This window comes from Aethalodelphis obliquidens, unplaced genomic scaffold (genome assembly GCF_003676395.1).
Source record: "Aethalodelphis obliquidens isolate GAN/ISIS:26980383/991018 unplaced genomic scaffold, ASM367639v1 scaffold8, whole genome shotgun sequence".
Classification (NCBI taxonomy): Eukaryota; Metazoa; Chordata; class Mammalia; order Artiodactyla; family Delphinidae; genus Aethalodelphis; species Aethalodelphis obliquidens.
The window spans coordinates 34,074,403-34,093,637 of record NW_020837952.1 but is presented as its reverse complement, the minus strand read 5'-3'; the positions used below and the strand labels follow the sequence as shown (position 1 = coordinate 34,093,637).

Sequence of the window (19,235 nt, the reverse complement as noted above, 5' to 3'; positions counted from 1 at the left end):
TTAATACTGGATGTCATTTTCCTTAGAATTTTCAAAGCATTATTTCACCACCAGGACTGCCATTGGAAAATCAAGTATGATGTAATTTTGATTCTTGGCTTCTGATCTACTTTTCTTTCTGATCTGGGAAGATCTAAGATATTTCCATTCTTGGTATTTTGAAAGTTCATGATCTTACACCTTGATGTGTAATTTTCTTCATTCATTATATCAGGAATCTGGTGGGCACTTTCAAGTTCAGTTCGTGGAAACTTTTCTTGAATTATTTCTTTGACAAAATCTTGCTCTTCGTTTTTTCTACTCTTTTTATCTAGAACTTCTGTTGGTTAAACGTTGGACATTCTGGCTTGTTTTTCTTTGTCTTTTGTTTTACTTTGTAGATTGTGATCTCCACTTTACTCTCCATCTTCCTATTGCATTTTAAATTTCTGATGTCACATTTTAATTTCAAGAACTTTCTTGTATTCTTAATGTTCCATTAAAAATAACATCTTGGCTTTTGTTCCATAGCTGGATTATCTTCTCTTATCTCTCTCTGGGAATATTAATTTATTTGGAGAAGAACGTTTTTGTTTCTACCCTGTCTTATCCCTCCCAGTTTCTTTCACTGTTTGTTTAATTGTTGTCCCTCTTGTTTGAGGTTTTCCTCAAATGTCTTGTGTCCTCTGGGTGTCCACTCATACTTAAATTTGATGCACTAAAAGGCTGTCTGGGCACACCAATGGGCTTTATTCCAGCATGATTGGATTGGGATGTTTCACTTGGAGATCCACAACTATCAGTATCTGTAGATCTTTTCTCACAGGCTGGTGTGAGAAATTTCCTTCCCAGGGATCTAGCCTGGCTGCTGGTGCATTCTGGGAGCTGAGTGAGGATAAAGGGAGGGCTCTCATTATTCAGCATGTCTATTGTGACTCCAATGTTTTATTTTCAGGACATCACTTTTGACTTCAGCTGTTCACCATATAAGATCCTCCTGTTTCAATCCCTCCAAAGAGCATTTTTTTGTTGGGTGAGGAAGAGAAAGTTCTCTGGCTGAGTAGGCTGGGAGAGTTGAATCTGGGCAAGGAGTGGGTCTAATTGTTTTTGGCTTTTGATCCCAGCGTTGCTTTCAAATATGAATCTGTTAGCCACATCTTTTCCTCTCTTTTAGAGGTAAAAGATGTCTTCAATTTTGAAACATTCCAGGGTTCTTTTATGTACATAACCTTATTCCTAATCTTACTACATTGTTGGTGTATGTTTAACTTTTCCCCTTTTTAATAAGTTAGACATCCTCATATGTTGGCTTTATAGATTTCAAAATTTTGATGCTGTCAGTTCCTTCTCTGTTCTCATTTTCCTTGTAGATTTATATATTTTTTTCATATCTTCAGTGTCATTTTTGTCAAGTGTGGGAAACGAATGAAGATCAAGATATATGTTCAAATTGCCATGTTTAAACAGAAGTCTCTGTTTAATTTTTAATTCAACGTTTACTTAATAGGATATTAAAATTTGGGAGGATTTTAAAATAGCAAAATCACACAAAATTCCATTACTTTAGTACAACTAATTTGAAAATTGTCATAATTTTATTTATATTATACATACTTATATTTTCTTTGTGATTTCATTTAATATTTTATCATAAATATTTTATATTTTCCTATAGGATATTTGTAGTTATGGCTTTGTAATGTTTCATTTTGTTGATGTCACATTATTTATTCAATCAGTCTATGTTGGATTCTAATTTTTTCCTGCCATTCATAATATCAAAATAAACATTTCTTTATCTTTTTTGCCTTTCTTGATATTTTTCCTAAAAAATACATTCCTTGCAGTGCAATAACTGAATCGAAGATGAAGAACACTTTTATGGGTCCTGGTACACATTTCCATATTGGTTTTCCAAAAATTTTACATCAAATTTTAAAACCTCTCAACGACTGAAGATTATTTTGCCAAAATTATTTTTATTAACAACTTGTCCCTTCGGAGCTCCTTCCTAAAACAGAGATCTTGTCCAAGAGGAGTGTTCTTTAAACATCTTTGCTGTACATATGTTTCTGAGAACCTGATTAAAAGGCTACGGACCTTTTCCTCATTAAAGTGAATTCCTTCAGCCACGTGAAGTGATATGTGCATGTGCCCTGTCCCCGTAATTTCAGGCACTTGATGAGCACCTTTGAAGCCCATTCTATGGACTCTGGTGTAAGACCCCAATATCCAGAGAAAGTACCTTTCAGAGCTGTGAGCATTAAATTCCTTTGCAGTTGAGAAATTCGAACAGATAAAATGGAATCACAGAATCACTGAGGACACCGTAGTTTGGGATTTATGTTGCTCTTTCCCTTACCATCATAACTATGGCGCTAAAATCTAGGGCTAAAATCTAGAGTGATGAGAAGCAGATTTTTCTAATCTTCTCCCAATTCCTGTCCCTTAAATTCACTCCATTGCTTTGAATTTATTGGCTAGAAAGAGGATCGCCATATAGGTTGGATACATAAACTTTAGTCAAAAAATGAGCAAAACAGGAAGCTTAAATGGGGATTGGGTGTGAGAAACTTGGAGAAAATAATAGAGCATGTGGAACTAAGTATGGCCTATTCTGAAGGATTGTACAATCTTACATGATAAAATGCATATTGAGGAACTGAAATTGGAACTCCTGGTAACCATGGGAACAGCAGTGTTATGACTCAATTGTTAGAAAAAACAGTCCTGGGATTTCTGTGAAATGGAAATGATTGTTTAGATAATGATACATCTCCAGTGTATCCAGGATGGATAGAGAAGTTCCAGCATAATTGGAAATAGTAGGCTAAAATATGAGGAACTCCTGAAATCCAGCTTTCCAAGGTATTTCTCCTTGAAACAAATACAATTAAACTTTATAGGAAATTCCAGCATCTGGCATTTTGCAATGTGACATTGAAATTTTATGGCTGTAATTTCCTATATGTCCATAATTTTCCATATTCCTCCTCTTTGTATATTCTATATTTAGCAGTTTTTCAGTAGCTTGCTCCTGGAAAAATGTCATGTGAGATTTCTATTATTCTAGTCTCCAGATCCCAGAGTTAATTTTAGAAAGAGAATTTAGAAGTTAAATGCAGAGTAATCTTAGAAGAAGAAATTTATCTACATATAAGGAAGTACTTAGGTCTGTGGTATCTTTGCTATGGAGAAACTTTATAATTAACATTTAATTCAAATGTAACATTCTCTCAGGAGATATGCTTCTTGCTTACAAATACAAACAACGCTGCCAACTTGTTTTTCTTGCTCTGGATGTTTACAGAATGTTAAAGTGAAGCTCAGGAAAGTTAAGTGATATCTCTAAGGTAATAAAATTGTAAGTGACCATGTGGTGACTGGACCTCAGTACTCAGTCCCCTTGTCATTTTATGTCCAAAGCTTGTGCTCTTCCCATTACTCCACGTGGTCATTAAGATCTGTAACTGCTAACTTTGCTACAAATAGGGGCAGGTGTGTTGCTTCTGATTCTCTGCAAAACTGAGAATTCATATTGCTGATCTTGATGACTGGTATACCCTTTCCCTCAATCATCACAGCCTCCTGACTGTTCATGGCTAAGGTCAAGTGCCACATCCTTGCATTAAACTTTCCTATATCTACCCAGTTGGACCATCTCTCCATCCTTGACATTTCCACAACGTTTAATTTTACGTTTCGTATATTCCTTTATAATCTTCCTCTTTTATTGTGTCCATGCTTAGTTTAGCTACTTAAAGGTATTTTATATATGATAAAAGTCCACACACTCATTCATTGTAGGTGGCTAGTTTTGTCAAATGACCAGATTGTGTTGTTTTCTGTATGCCTTCAGGCGACCAGACAAAGAGAAGATGAAAAGTTGCTGAAATGTGGGTAAGAATTAAGAAGTGTAATGTGTTAGCCCTTTCCCTCCATTTGAGGGAAGTTTCTATAGAATGAGTAGTTTCTGTAGAATGGATGAAACCTTGCCTGGAAAGAAAGCTTTGGAAGAAGACTGAAGAGAATTCCTTTTAGTGCTCAGAAAGGCATGAAACCGAGGCCTCCATGCAACTGCATTATGCTAAATATTTTATAATTTAAAAGACGGGCTTGTTTTCAGTGGCTGTAAGATCTCAAAAAGTGCAACTCTATCGATGTACATGACATCCATGATAACCACAACTATCGTAAACCCCAAACATTTAATTTCTCCAAAAGAATTCCTAGACATGTTCAACTGCCAGATGTGGTCATTTCTGTTTCTATATCTGGAACATTGTTTTGTGGAACTGGTCTAACTTCTGGTAAACCCTATATTTAAAAACTTATTTGAGGGCTTCCCTGGTGGTGCAGTGGTTGAGAATCTGCCTGCCAATGCAGGGGACACGGATTTGAGCCCTGGTCTGGGAAGATCCCACATGCCGCGGAGCAACTAGGCCCGTGAGCCACAATTACTGAGCCTGCGCATCTGGAGCCTGTGCTCTGCAACAAGAGAGGCCACGACAGTGAGAGGCCCGCGCACCGCGATGAAGAGTGGCCCCCACTAGCCGCAACTAGAGAAAGCCCTCGCACAGAAACGAAGACCCAACACACCCAAAAATTAATTAATTAATTTTAAAAAACCAAAAACTTATTTGAGATAAGGCAATCATATACAACATGGATGTGTTTTCTTTGAATTGTAATTGATTATTGAGCATCTCTTCTAAAAATTCTAGTAATAACAGATAGCTAAAAAGAATAACAATAATGATTCTTTTTTTTTTTTGCGGTACGCGGGCCTCTCACTGTTGTGGCCTCTCCCTTTGCGGAGCACAGGCTCCGGACGCGCAGGCTCAGTGGCCATGGCCCACAGGCCCAGCCGCTCCGCGGCATGTGGGATCCTCCCGGACCGGGGCACGAACCCGTGTCCCCTGCATCGGCAGGCAGACTCCCAACCACTGTGCCACCAGGGAAGCCCACCACATGGGCTTTTTCGTGGGGCTGATCCACCTGAAGCTGGCTTACCCTAGATCACCCCAGGTGATCCAACAGTGAGAGAGAAACAGAGAGACAGAGAGAGGGAGGAATCACAGGATGGAATCAGCAGTCTTTTATAACTAAATCTTGAAAGCGATATATCACTTCTACAGTGTTCAATTTGTTAGAAGCAAGCTCTAAAGGCAAAGGACACTGGAAAACATCTTGGAGGCTGGCTATTACATTTAGTAACCCTCCACATTTTCACTCTTTTAAATCATTGCGCTATGTATGGATTTCTATCAATGTAGCTCTGGAATTTAGGACTGTGAAAGCCAAGATAAGCCAGGTAGTGAAGTGTTGAAGCCATGGTAATGAATGGTCTAATCCCAAGACAACCATAAAAATTGCTGGTCTGTGGGCCAAATCCAGGCTATAAAACTCCAAAGGCTGGAAATACACGGGAGCCTAAAATGAAACAAATGGCAAAGATTCAAAGTATAGAGACTGGTGGTAACAGCAAGACTGATTTGTAGCAAGGTAGTCAGTTAAAAGGACACTTTACCAACAATGAGACCTTTTGATTTGTTAATTCATTCAATATTCAGCAAATATTTAGTGAATTCCTACTAAGCTCCAGGTGCTATTGAAAGCTTTGTGCATATAGCAGCAAACCTGGAAGCAAAGATTGCCACGGGCGGGCAGGAAACATCTTATAGCAGGTGCTTCCTTTGTGTGTTGACAGAGACAACAAGTGACTTCCCAGGATTTGACCCTTTCAGGATTTGTGGGCAGGAGAAGATATTTATATAAAAAGATAATAGGTAGAGTAGAGCTTGCATTCAGGGACATGAGGCAGGTCCTAGAAACCTTTTCATGCATTTACAGTCCTTCCTAGTTTAACTGAATGCTTTGAAAATGCTTGTTGCCCCCAAGTTTATGAGTCCAGGCACAGGTGTGGAGTGGCAGGGTCTATAAAAGCTACAGACTGTTGAAAGCATCAACACACTACCTGCTTTTCCTTACCTGCCTTAGTTAGCCATTGTAGCACAGTCATCTCTTTCTTTACGCTCAAACTGTATATATTTATTTAACAGTTAGATCTGGAATTCTGCTCCAGAAATCTCGGTCAGAACCCAAACTATTTTTCTTCCTGTTGAGATGGAGGCAGAGGAGAGAAATTGGGAAAGGAGGAAACAAAGTTTTCTTGGCTGATCCAAGGAAAGTTAGGTCGACTTGGGGATAATCTGTAAAGACTCTGTATCTGTGTTAGCTGGGTGGAGCCAGTAACCATGGTGACCCTACCTCTAGGACACTTGTAAAGCTTTTGACCTACAAATGAATTTAATTTCCTCTGTCTCTGTGATTGAAAGCCCGTTTTCGATTCCATTAGACCCAAATATTCCATTGCCTGTACTCACATCAACAGTTTATTGGTGTGAAATTTTTTTATGGGTCTCTGGGGAGACTGACACTAGTTCTGTGGAGCACATACGGTTTACTTCAGTCATGCACATTTCAAAAGGGAGGGACTTGGAGGAAAAGCCAGCCGCGAAAATTTATTATTTTGAAAGTGAATCTGTGAGAAAAATAGAATTGAACTTTTAAAATGAAATAATGGCAAAGCAAAATATTAAGGCATAATAGGTAGCCACGGCCATCTCTGTGACTGTGAGTCATTTTTCTTGGAGATTGTCATATCTGATGCCACATACACAAATGTTTTGTACTTACTCAGCAATTAAAGGTAAGAGGTTGTGAAACTCTAAATGAGCTAGGAAAAAAAAAGAAAGAAGAGGCAAAGGGCTGAGTTTGAGTGAGTAAAGGAAGATAAATCAGATGAGATTGCATGTTGATGACACTCACCAGGGTTGCCCAACAGTAATATCTGACAAACAGCAAGAGAAAAAGGAAACATTTTCGCAGAGTCAGCCACCCTCAGCATCTCTCTTCAAAACCCTACTAAGAAATCCCCACCGCTGGATGAGTTATTTCCTCTTTCTGCTGTATGAATACAATGGGAAAAAAATAGACCCTAGAGCTGAAATACTGAAGTTAGGAAATAGTGCCATGAGTAATAACACAATAATGAATTGGACAGAAAGGCCTGGAGGTATGGATCTTCCATCTAGAGGCTTGGATTTAGTCGAGTCCCTTCTGGTACGTGGATATTTCTCCCGTCTCTTTAGGCTGTTATGTATGGTCTTTTGTTTATGACTGTCCTTGGTTTTGTTCATTCTTCTTCCTGCCTGGATTCCAGTGGAACTGTACACCCTCCTCCCCCTTCTTTGTCCTTGTCATATCTGCCTTCAAATTCCTATGCTTTCTTTAAAGTCCAACTTAAATTCATTTTTCCCAAAGAAACTCAGCTCCCCCAGTCCAACATTCACCTTTTTCTCTTTTTTCCTCCTAATATCTTTAGCCCTTTATTAAATTGGTCACAGTGTCCTTTTTACACAAGTTACTTATACGTTTTCTGTTGTCTCTATTGAGTTGAAGTCTCCAGAGGGCAAAAGGCTTGTTATGAGCATCTTTATATTTCCTATAACATTTACTCAGTGATATGAGAGATATAAAAAGCCAGTATAATACGTCAATGTTTATTGACTTAAAGTATACACTAACTCTTAATCATTTTAACAGAGATTAGCAAGATTCTAGGCAAAAGTTCTTTAAACTTTCTTGCAGTTAAAACTAATTAACCTCTATCTATTTTTTTTTTTTTTTGGCCACGCAGCTTGTGGGATCTTAGTTCCCCGATTAGGGCTTGAACCAGGGCCCTTGGCAGTGAAAGTGTGGAGTCCTAACCACTGGACCACCAGGGAATTCCCAACCTTTACCTTCTTTTGCTTTGCTTCGTAGAATGCTGATGAAACGAACAAGATTATTTAATTTTTGGAAAAAATTTGGAAAAGTTGTTTTATGTTTATTTTAGAATGTTTTGATTAAAAAGAAAAAAAAAAGAAATTGAGTCTACTTACTTTGAGTTCTTTGGAGGCACAAGACCACGTGGTTGTCTTGTTGGCTTTATATTAGAGCTGGGGAAGATTCTAGAATCTTTTAGTTTTTGTAGAGGAACCTTTTAAACAGAGCTTTGTGTTGTAAAAAAGAAACAGAATGCCCAGCACTAGATCTTACGGCTTTTCTCTCTTCCTTTTCCCACTCAAGCCTCTCAAAGGTGTAGTTTATGCCTGTTGGCTACACTTTTGAGATATGCCTTCATTTCCTAACGGTTTGCAATTAACTGACTTTGATCTTCATCACACTCTAAAAACAGTTCTCTAAAGGGTCAGTTGTGACTTGCTTTTCGTCAAAATCTCTCAGCAGCATTTGCTGTTGATAACCTCCTCCTTGTGACCCCCTGCTGCCTTGGCTTTGACATTATTCTCTCCTAGATTTTCTTCTAGGGGTAGGGAAAAATTAAAGTGTTAAAGCTCCTGCTAGGAGCTTTTGTGCATCACTGTATTTGAGCTTCATGACAACTCTCTGGGGCAGCAGACACTCTCGTATACTGTCACTTGAGGATAGATATTTTTATTTTGTCCCATTGGCCAGTTATTTCACGGGGGTTTGGGTGGGGGTAGGTCTCGCGTGCCTTAGCTGGTTGCAAGTTCCTTGAGAGTGAAATCCACACCTTTCACCCCTTCTCTATCACTCACAATGCCTGACACAGCAAATATTCTCGGGGCTTAGTAAATATTTGTTGACTCATTATAGATGAAAGTGCTCAGATCTTGAAGATGAAGACTAACATGCACCAGTTTTTGTTGAATATCTCTATTTTTCCAAGGGCTAGAAGAGATCTCCTTTCATAAGCTATCTTAAAAAACAAAACCAAACCAAGAAAACCACATTCATGAAAAGATCATGTTTGACGCTAAGATTAGAAAACGATTAGCAACTGTCACCTGTTGGCCATAGTGGGTTTCCTTCCAATGACAGGAAAACCTCTCAGCTGGGAGTGACTGAACCCTGAGGCCTCTGACTTAGATCAGGGTGGTTATATTTATTACCTGCTCTGGGCAGCCTGGCCCAGTTTCTGAGTCAGATGCACTGAGTTTGTACTTTCTGTCTGACACACAGGTGTCTTATCCCTCATTTCCATGTGAGATTAGGACCAGGCTGCGGTGAGGTGGGAAGAGTTGGGGTGGTGCTGGTGAAGTTGGTCTGTGTCACCCTCTCCATTTCCTCTTACACTCCCTCTATCGCCTTTCAGTTCCTCATTTCCCACCAGGTGCCAGCGGGGTTATACTTTCCCGTCATCTTCCTTGTCAAGGGGGAAGTGGTGGGAACCAACATTTTTTTGAAAGTGTGCCTACTATAAAGCATAACTGGGCATTCAGCATCATTGTGTCATTTGCAGTCTCCTGGCAACTCCATGAAGTAGATTTTATTACTTTTATAGCAGAGAGGTTGAAACTGAGGCTTTGAAAAGATAGGAAACTTGTCCATATTATACAGCTCGTATATACAAATGTGTCATTTAAAGTTCAGCTTGTCTGACTCCAAAACATCTGGGCTTCTTATATTGTACAAGGTTACCTCCTCAGAAGGAGAGGGATGTTATAAAATAGTTTCCCATTGAGGGCTTTGTAGCTTATGGTAGAGAGAGACCAGTGCTTTTCCAATAGAGCTCCAGCAAATTTGCGATGGTCAGAGGATCAGGGCTTTTGGGGTGGAGGAGGCTATATTTTCTCTCAGGACAGGATCTTCTAATCTTTCTATGTGCTTCATAGCATTGCTCCTGACCTCTTCAACTAAGCATCGTTAGGCACCTAAGGTAAATAACCTAGAATTGAACACTTGGAGATATTTTTCTTTGATGAATGTTCTTTTATTAGTCCTGGGAAAATGAATTTAGGGTGCTAGGTCCTTCCTTTTAATCAAAGAAAATGCTTAGGTTAAAATAAGGAGCAAAGCCCTCCCATCGGCACTAAATTAACTGACCATGGGAATGTGCGTGCAACATTCAGGTGAATTCCTCTGCACAGGTTGATGCTATAGTGCTTACTTGTGACTTGACAGGTGATGCAGCCTAATGGGATTTTAGAAGCTTCTTTAGGGTAAAGATCATGGCTGGAACAGTGACTGGGTCTTCATTATCCAAGGAGTGGACATCCAAGGAATGAACATATATATATATATAAAATGCTCCTAAAAATGAATCCACTTACACTTAAATTTTTTTTTTCATAATTAAAAGAACCATGAATTGGGTCTGTATCTTCAAAAGGAAATTAAATGTCATGGTGATAATTTGTTTATTCTTACTTACATTTAAATAAATGTAAGTTAAATTACATTTAGCACATTAAGAAAACAAAGATGAATGAAATACTGATAATTCTTTTCGGCCTAACTTTTCTAATAAAATTGTATGGTAGCAATATTGAAATCTTCACTTAATGTATATATGCCTTTTGCAATGTTATCTCAATGGAGTTTTTGCCTTAAGTGATGGCTTTACCAATTTTCCTAAAGTGCTCTCTTAACCCTTTTTATCAAATCATTCTTTGTTTCTTTTTTACCATGCCTATCATATCAGTATCCTTGTTGATTTCCTCTTCATTAATTTTTAATAGATCCACCATTGCCAATTCTTTTGTGTGGGGGTGTGTGATCCAAGAATTTTCCGACGTAACTTTCATCAATCTTATGAAATCCTACAACTTTTGCAATGTTTGTCATTTTGCTTGGCAATCTATTGCATTGCATTTGCGTTGTTTGATTAAATGTCTATAACATCTACACCATCAGAGTTGGTATTGATATGATGGTTGGAGATACAAGCTAGGGGTTAAGTAGAGTGGGATAAGTGGTGACTAGCATTTCAAGAGGTCAATCAGCCTCTTTACGAATATTTTTGTGTTCTGGTGCTTCTTTGCTTCCCTAAGCAACCATGTAATTGTGGGATGGGGTATAATGCATGTTTAAATAATAAGGACTCCCTGGGCTCAAATAATTGTTGAATGGAGTGGAACTGACCTTGCCAGGATCTGCTCTCAACCTATAAATACAGCAGATGTTAGGAGCCTTCAGGCTCAGGTTGCACAGAGATGAACTAAATCCTCTTCTAACTCTTTTGGTGTGCATGAATAGAGATGAATGCGTTCCAGAACTACTGGAATGTTAAATCTCAAATCTAGAGACCTGCTTGAAGGCCCATAATTATTTCTATTTTGATGCCTTTCAACAGATCTAAGGATTTGAGTAGTTTTGATTCAAGGTGGGCCAAGGATGGTAAAACTGAATGAGACTGAGGTTCCAGGCCTGTCCTATCATTGCTATAGTGTGCTTTTCGGGGTGCAGGGAAGTGGGGGAGGCTCATTAGCTTCAATAGACTTCAATACTGCGCTCTTTGTTTCTTTTAACCTCATTTATCTGTTATATTCCGTGTTGGTATAACTTAATAAATAAGAATCAATTTTCCCTTTCTAAAGTACTTAGATATAATAGGTCAGTGGGAGAGGATGAACACACTTGCTATCCACCCTCCTTTAACTACACATGTATGACCACATATTTGAATAGTATTATTTGCAAAATATAAAAGCACTTAAAAGTGATAAATTTTTTTTCATAGGTAGGGAGAGTAATGATGACTTGTTTGCCTCTTCCTTTTTGCTTCTTTAACATGCTGTTTAGATGACGTTTTTTCTTTTTGCTCCTATTATAGTTGGATGTGGAAGTTTTTATCAATTTTGTATTTTTCTTCCTGCTAAATTGCAAACTTCTTGAGGGCAAAACTCCCATCTTACTCTGTTTCATGTGCCCAGGATCTGACATAGGACTCCATAAATGTCTGCCACATTGCTCTTTAATTAAGTTAGAAATTGAGAACCTGGCTTAGAAAGGACAGACATGGTAAATGGTTACAGTGGAAGTGCAGTGGGTTGTACTAACTTTGCAAGGACAGGGAATGAAACAAGGTTAACTGGTGGCAGGTAGGACAGAGGATAGGTCATCTGTGTTGTATTATGAAAGGGGCAGAGGCTAAAGTACAATGACTATTTTACTGAAAAAAACAAATAAACAAGCTGGAACATTCTTGCCTGAGCACTTATAAACTTGGCGCCAGTGAGCAGTTAGATGCTCTATGCTAGTGACAAGGTATAAAACCATCTGTGTAGTCTCTTAGGCTTTCTAATTTGCACTCTTTCAAAAGTGCTTCCCTATAGGAAATGACACTTGTTAATAAAGTGTCCATGACGTTTAGCCAGTGCTTAATACAAGGTGATGGAATCACCATAAAATGGAGATTTTAATCTCCAAGTATCTTCATTTTAAGGAGATTCCATTACATCAGAAATTTCCAATGAGCAACAGAAAAAGGGCACAAAGGTTTTCTGGAAGCTATATGTCTGCTGACTGTATCCATAGACCTATGAAGAAAGAAGAGCTTAATTAGACAGATGAGCAATTTCCTGAAAAGGCCTCTGCAGGCGTTGGATTACATCTCATTTCCTCTACAAGAGGCATGAAAACCATGATGATTAACAACTCACTGTTTTGGAGCTTAGCCACTCTCCAGTTTGTCTTCACTAGGTGGGAATAAAGGAAAGTGATGCTACTGCTTTTGAGTTGGGTTCTCTTAGTCATGAATGTTGGATTTCTTTGCAGAATGTGTGTTAAATTGAGTTCCAGATTATCAGAGTGTGGGATTCCACTTTGCGGCTTGCCCTTGGTAAAGCTGCAATCATTTTAGCCAGAAGAATGTTCTAATCCATCTGTCCCCACTTTCAGTGGCTCAGGAAACAGAAACTAATTTTGATTTCAACTAATCCAAACTTGATGAAGAAAGGAAATATAATGCTGCTACATGAAAGCACGGAGCTCCTGCCAAAGCCAACATGTACTTCAAAAAATATTTTACTAATATCTGACTTATTCATATCACCTCGATCTTTCTGTTTCAGAGCATATGACGGAGAGCTGGCTGTACTGGAAATTAACTGATTTCATCAGTACCAAAACGCTAACACTGACTTAGAAGATCAGAGTCAGGAGAAAGCCCTCTCGGGATAGTATGGACCTCAGCTTCCATTTCTCAGTGCTTCTGCTTCTTTGAAATAAAGGAAGTTTAAGTCTTACTTAGTTTCCTTGTGCTCACTTGTCTTTTTTTTTTTTTTCTTTTGTGTTTTACAAAACTCAGTCATTGAAACCCCTCCCATTTCACCATGATACAGACACAGTGTAATTATCAAGAAAAGAAAACTTTTTATTCTTCTAAACTGTCAGAAATCCTAGTTAGTGAATCTCGTTACAGATCATTGATTTGAGATACTTGGAATTTTTTTTAAACAGTTGGCCAGATATTTGGGATGGCTATTCTTGCTAGTATTACTCTTTCAGTAGCCAAGTTTAGGTAACTATTGAACCAACTGAAATGTAAAGAAAGATAGGTTGAGTGCCAGGTTTCATTTAAATATATTTGTATACAGAAGAATTGTAAACATGGTCCTTTTAAAACAGAAATTAATTAAGGATTTAAAAAAATAGTATGGTGGGAGGGAAACACTGATGAAGACGAGATTTTGATATCCACTACATGAGGCAAGCTGGAAGACAGGGAATCTTCCTGGGTTGGCCAGTTAGTTTGATCAGCAACATTTTTACTTTAGTTCAGAAAAAGACTTGTATCAGTGTATTAGTCAGGGTCCTCCAGAGAAACGGAACCAACAGAATATTTGTTTACTTATTTATTTATTGTGAGGAATTGGCTCATGTGATTATGGAGGCTGAGAAACCCCATGATCTACCTTCTGTAAGCTGGAGACCCAGGAAAGCTAGTGACAAAATTCAGTCTGGATCAGAAGGCCTGAGAACCAGGTGAGCCAATGGTAGATATGAGAGTCCAAGGTCAGAAGATAAGATGAGATGTCCCAGCTCAATTGATGAAGCAGGAAAAAAAGGGATGTATTCCTGCTTCTTCCTCCTTTTGTTCTGTTCAGGCCCTGAATGAATTGGATCACGTCCACTCATGTTGAGGAGGGCTATTTACTTTACTGAGTGCACCAAATTCAAATGCTAATCTCATCAAAATACCAAAATGTGTATTAGTCAGGGTTTTCCTGAGAAACAGAACCAATAGGAGATTTGTTTATTTAGTTGTTTGTTTGTTTTAGGTATTGGCTCATGAGGTTACCTACCCATATTAGTGAAGGTGATCTTCTTTATTCCATCTTTTGATTCAAATGCTAATCTCTTCCAGATACACACTCACAGACAAAAAAGAAATAATATTTCACCAGCTATCTGAGCAACCCTCAGCCTGGTCAAGTAGGAACATTAAAATTAGCCATCACAGGGCCCCTTTTACCAGATAAGCAGTTAAGCTTGGCATCAGAATTGGAGTACATGGAAGTGATCTGGGAATGTCCTTCTGGTGTTTTTGAGAAGTTTAAAACCACCAAAACCATCTTAGATAACATTTAATAAATTAATAGAATTCACAGAGTAGATTTCATAAACAGAAGTTACTATAAGAGTTCCAAAGATCCCATTTAATTTATAATTAGAGGTTCATGAAAAGAAGCAAGGGAGAGTGTGAACTCAAACTGTAGTACAACAAATTTTAACATTCTTCCCTTTTCTACTCTCCACTGGAGTTTCTCCACTCCACGTGACATTATGGCATTGATTTGCTCACCGCAGCTGCCAACTCCCACACATAGATATGCACAAAGTTGTCTCAGTGTAGATGTTTAACAAAGGTTCAAGCAGGAGTACGCAGGCCACGTCTGGCCATCAGATGTGTTTTGTTTACCTCTGCCGAGTGTTTAAAACTTTAAAAAATTTATCTTCAACACTAAAGCATAAATACAAATTTCTGGGCTGTTTTGAAAAGTGGAGCGATTTGGTATTGCTGCACCTGTAATATCCATGTGGCCCCGAGAGGCTGGAGCTGAGTTGCAAGGGCCACTGACACAATCCCTACCATGCTCTCATTTCTCTTTGACATTGGGCGTGAGTTGCCACTTATGATCAAGGTTGGACTGCTGTTTTTCTTACAATAAAGTTAGGATAAAAGTGAAATATTTCTAAAATCTGTATTTTTTTTTTCAAAAGCAGGCCAATGACAGGTAGATTGAGAAGAGTGTGAGTTTCAAAAAAAGAGGAGTCAGCATAGTACTTATAGATACAAAGGCAATCCTTAAATATTTAAATTTCAGTTGAATGTATCTGGCCCACCTCACTAATGTTACCTGCCTGATCTACTTTGGGTTAATATATTTGCATGTCTCTTTTAGGAACTTGAGAATGATGTAAAGTAATACTTGGCCTAATGAAAAAAAATTATTTCAGGGACCTGTTTTGTGGCACTGAACTTTGTCACCAAGAGGTAACAATGATGTAGGATGCCCTAAGCAGTGTTCTTTCACTTTTTCTCTTCTTGAAGAGGCCTCTATATGGGGCTTCCTGGCTCTTTGTGTGCATGTTTCCGTCTTTATCTGGATAATTCTGTACCCACTGACACAAAGGACTCCTGTGTCTGGGACTTGGGTTCTGCTTTTCTAATTTTTGGTTGTTTGTGTGCATTTCTATGTATGTGTGTATGGGGGAAATGTTGAGTGGGGAGCAGGTAGGGTGGGTGTTGGTGATGGGAGTTGGTCTATTCTTCAGCGGGATTTCAGTTCAGACCGATCTGTCAAAGACGTGAAACAATTTACACTATGGTTACTTTCTCAGCTGCCACTACTGCTCTTGGCATTGAAAAGACTGATAAACACTTAGCCAGACTCATCAGTAAAAAAAGGTAGAGGGCCCAAATTAATAAAATCAGAAATGAAAAAGGAGAAGTTACAACTGACACCACAGAAATACAAAGGATCATAAGATACTACTATGAACAATATGCCGACAAAATGGACAACCTAGAAGAAATGGACAAATTCTTAGAAAGGTACCATCTCCCAAGACTGAACCAGGAAGAAACAGAAAATATGAACAGACCAATTACCAGTAATGAAATTGAATCAGTAATTATAAAACTCCCAAAAAACAAGAGTCCAGAACCAGATGGCTTCACAGGTGAATTATACTAAACATTTAGAGAAGAGTTAACACCTATCCTTCTCAAACTACTCCAAAAATTGCAGAAGGAGGAACACTTCTGAATTCATTCCATGAGGCCACCATCACCCTGATACCAAAACCAGACAAAGATATCCTTCCTCAACCTTTTTTCTTTCTTTCTTTTTTTTTTTTTTTCTGTGCACCAGAGGACTCTGTGGGCATTTTTTTTCACTCTCAAGGTGACAGTTTGTGGTAAAGAAGTTCTTATGAGTAGTTTAATAAACAAAACATAAAAGGAGAAATCTGAACACATAGGTAATATAGCTGGTATTATAAATTCAGTAGCCCAAAAACGTGGATTATGATACCTGTCCACTGATTTGGCAGGATCTCAAAAGAATGAATTATATCGTAAATATGGAAACGTCTTGACCTTTCTCATGTCTTACTGGGAATCACCTATTGTTTGCAGGAGAAAGGGGAGTAGTTGACAGGAGCTAACCTATGTTAGAGTCTACCACTGGTTAGTTACTGTATGTGCACTGCCACATTTCATCCTTCTAGTAACCTACTGAGAAATGGGTTAAACAGTCCCAAATTTTTACAGGTGAGAAAGGTGAGGCTTTGGGACCTTAAATAATTTGTACAAAGTCTTATAAAGTGGTAAAAATGAGATTTGAACAAAGGGCTGAAAGAAACATGCCCCCAAACAAATGTAAGATTGACAAAGGCTGCGTTTTGCTTTGTTTTTTTAATTTATTTTATTTCTTATTTTTGACACAGTGCCTGACATAGGTTCTCAAAAGATATTTGTTGAACAACTAGGAGTGAAGTTAATGTCCACGTTCTTTCCATTATACCATGTTGGATCTGGGGAAGGGTTGTCATACTCTTTTTTTTTTTCCTCTCAAACAAATTAAAGAGAGAAATCTTTAGTCTTTATTTTCATAATTTAAAATTTACTGAATGGAATGTTGACGCTCATGCCAGCTGCTGAAGAGAAAGAGTATGAGGGATTCTATTGCTTTGTTTTTAGATTCATTTGACTACAGAGTTTTAACCTGCCTGAACTGGAAACTTTATATGCCAGTATTTAAAAAGGAAGAGTATACCCTACTTTTCAAATTAAACCTTCAAAATGAAGTAAATTGTAGGCCACAAAAAAGTTTCATTGCTTATTCATTTGGGTGTTGACTAAGTACTATCCACTGTGCTAGTAAGTACTAGGGATATGATAGTGAATACAATATCGCATATAAATGTAAAATACATTTCAATAGAAGAGAATATTTCAATATATTGTGAAATAGAATTGAGTAAAACTTTGTTTGTCAGAAATGTTTGTTATAAATCTAGCAGCAGTTACCCATTTGGGAAAACTGCCCCATGCACACACCTCTGGTAAAGAGTATATGTGGTAACATACTTAGGCAATTCTACTTCTCTGTTTCTTGAAGACGTTAAGGCAATGGCCGGTTGAAGCAACTGTACTGCCTGAATTTGTTATTCATTTCAGCTGAACAATTGGTTTTATTTTCATCTGACTGGCAACTGGTTACCTGTTTATACATAACATTTCAAACAAGTTATTTTTCCTTTGTATGCTGCATTTAGTGCTCCCTGGTAAATCTGATAATCACTACAAAAAGGGGAGTAAAAAGCAAAATAAACAAAGAGCCCCAGGAAGATGTATGCCTTTGAATGCTTTCTTCGCTGTTAGTGCAATTATGCATTTCGAATAGTTTTACATTCATGTGTATTCTCTGTAGTTATACACTTTAAAAGTATTTTGTGGCTAGGTCTTGGAAATTTTTTTCTCACAAAAGAGAAAAGAAGTAGAAAATGGATGTATATTATGGAATTTGAGAAAAAATGAAAAGTTTCATTTAAGTTTATGTCTGCCAAAATTAGCAGTTTAAAATGTGCTTTATTAAAATATTTTCCAGCTTTTGCTGAAAAGATTTTCTTTTTGATTTGTAATAGAAAGACAATGAAAACAGGTAGACTAGGACAATAAACCAAATGATCTAAGAGGATTAAAAGATTAATGCCAGGCAGAGGGAGGCTCCCCGCTCTGCACACCCAAGATTATGCAGAGCAGGCCACCTTTCTGCCAAATAGAGACTCTTTCAGAAAATGCTCTTTACTACTGGGAGTGTAGCTTGCCCTTCACCATTTGGGGTATGTGAGAGATATAGTTAATGAATGCCTCTATAAGAAACATAATAGCATATTACTCATACTCTGAAATTCTAGGGCTCTTTCAGTTAGAAGAGAGAATCCTAGTGTTACCCTAAATATCAATGTCTGTAATTCCACTCAGAAAATAGACCAGTTCAATAAGCTACTATCATAATGCCCTGCACTGACGGATCTTAAGTCTTCAATTTCTGTACCAAACAGGCTTCTTTTTGTGGCAGAAAGAGCTCAAGTTTCATCTTTTATCCTGTACAACCTCACCATGATTGGCTTAAGGATTAGATATAGGCTGAGATTTTAAAATGTTGCTTTATAATATGAAGCAGTAGATTTAACACAATTCCATCTTTTGCAGGCTGTTTCAATGACTGATAAGAATTGAAGCAGAGTTGATAATGATACTTTTATAATCACATAGGTGAAATCATTCCAGATTGACTGGAAAATGGTCAAGCTACTTGCTGCATGTGAATGTGGTGAACAAAAAAAAAAATCCCAGTTAGTAAGATGTTGATTATTAAATTAAGAAATGGTAGAGGCCAGTGGACATAGAAAAAGGTGCTTAACCTCATTAGCAATTAGAAAAATAAAAACTGGGGACTTCCCTGATGGTCCAGTGGTTAAGAATCTGCCTTCCAATGCAAGGGACATGGGTTCGATCCCTGGTCGGGGAACTAAGATCCCACATGCCGCAGGACAACTAAACTCACACGCCGCCACCAAAACTAGAGAGAAGCCCACAATGAAAAGCCCACGTGCTGCAAAGAAGACCCAGCACAGCCAAAAAATAATAATAATAAAAATTGAAATGGTGATGACCTATTGACCAGATTGGCTAAAATTAGATGTTAAATCACATTGAAAGGAAGCTTGACATTATTAAGGAAAGCTGAACATATATATACCATATGGCTCAGCAATTCCAGGAATATACCTTTAAGAAATGCTTGCATATGGGCCCCAGAATCTATGCATGATGGAAAAATAAACTGGAATACTAAACAGTAATGTAAATGAACAAACGACAGTTACAGGCAACACCTAGAGATTGTGGAAGCTGTTACAACTGTAAGGTT

General features: G+C 38.0%; 1 long non-coding RNA gene across 1 annotated transcript; it reads left to right on the top strand.

Annotated features, from left to right (window-relative positions):
- The first annotated feature begins 6,900 nt into the window (after nt 1-6,900).
- On the top strand, nt 6,901-13,034 carry LOC113620811 (uncharacterized). The gene is made up of 2 exons (XR_003432926.1): nt 6,901-7,104; nt 12,861-13,034. It is a non-coding gene; the product is annotated as an uncharacterized LOC113620811 (long non-coding RNA).
- Nucleotides 13,035-19,235: the final 6,201 nt, after the last annotated feature.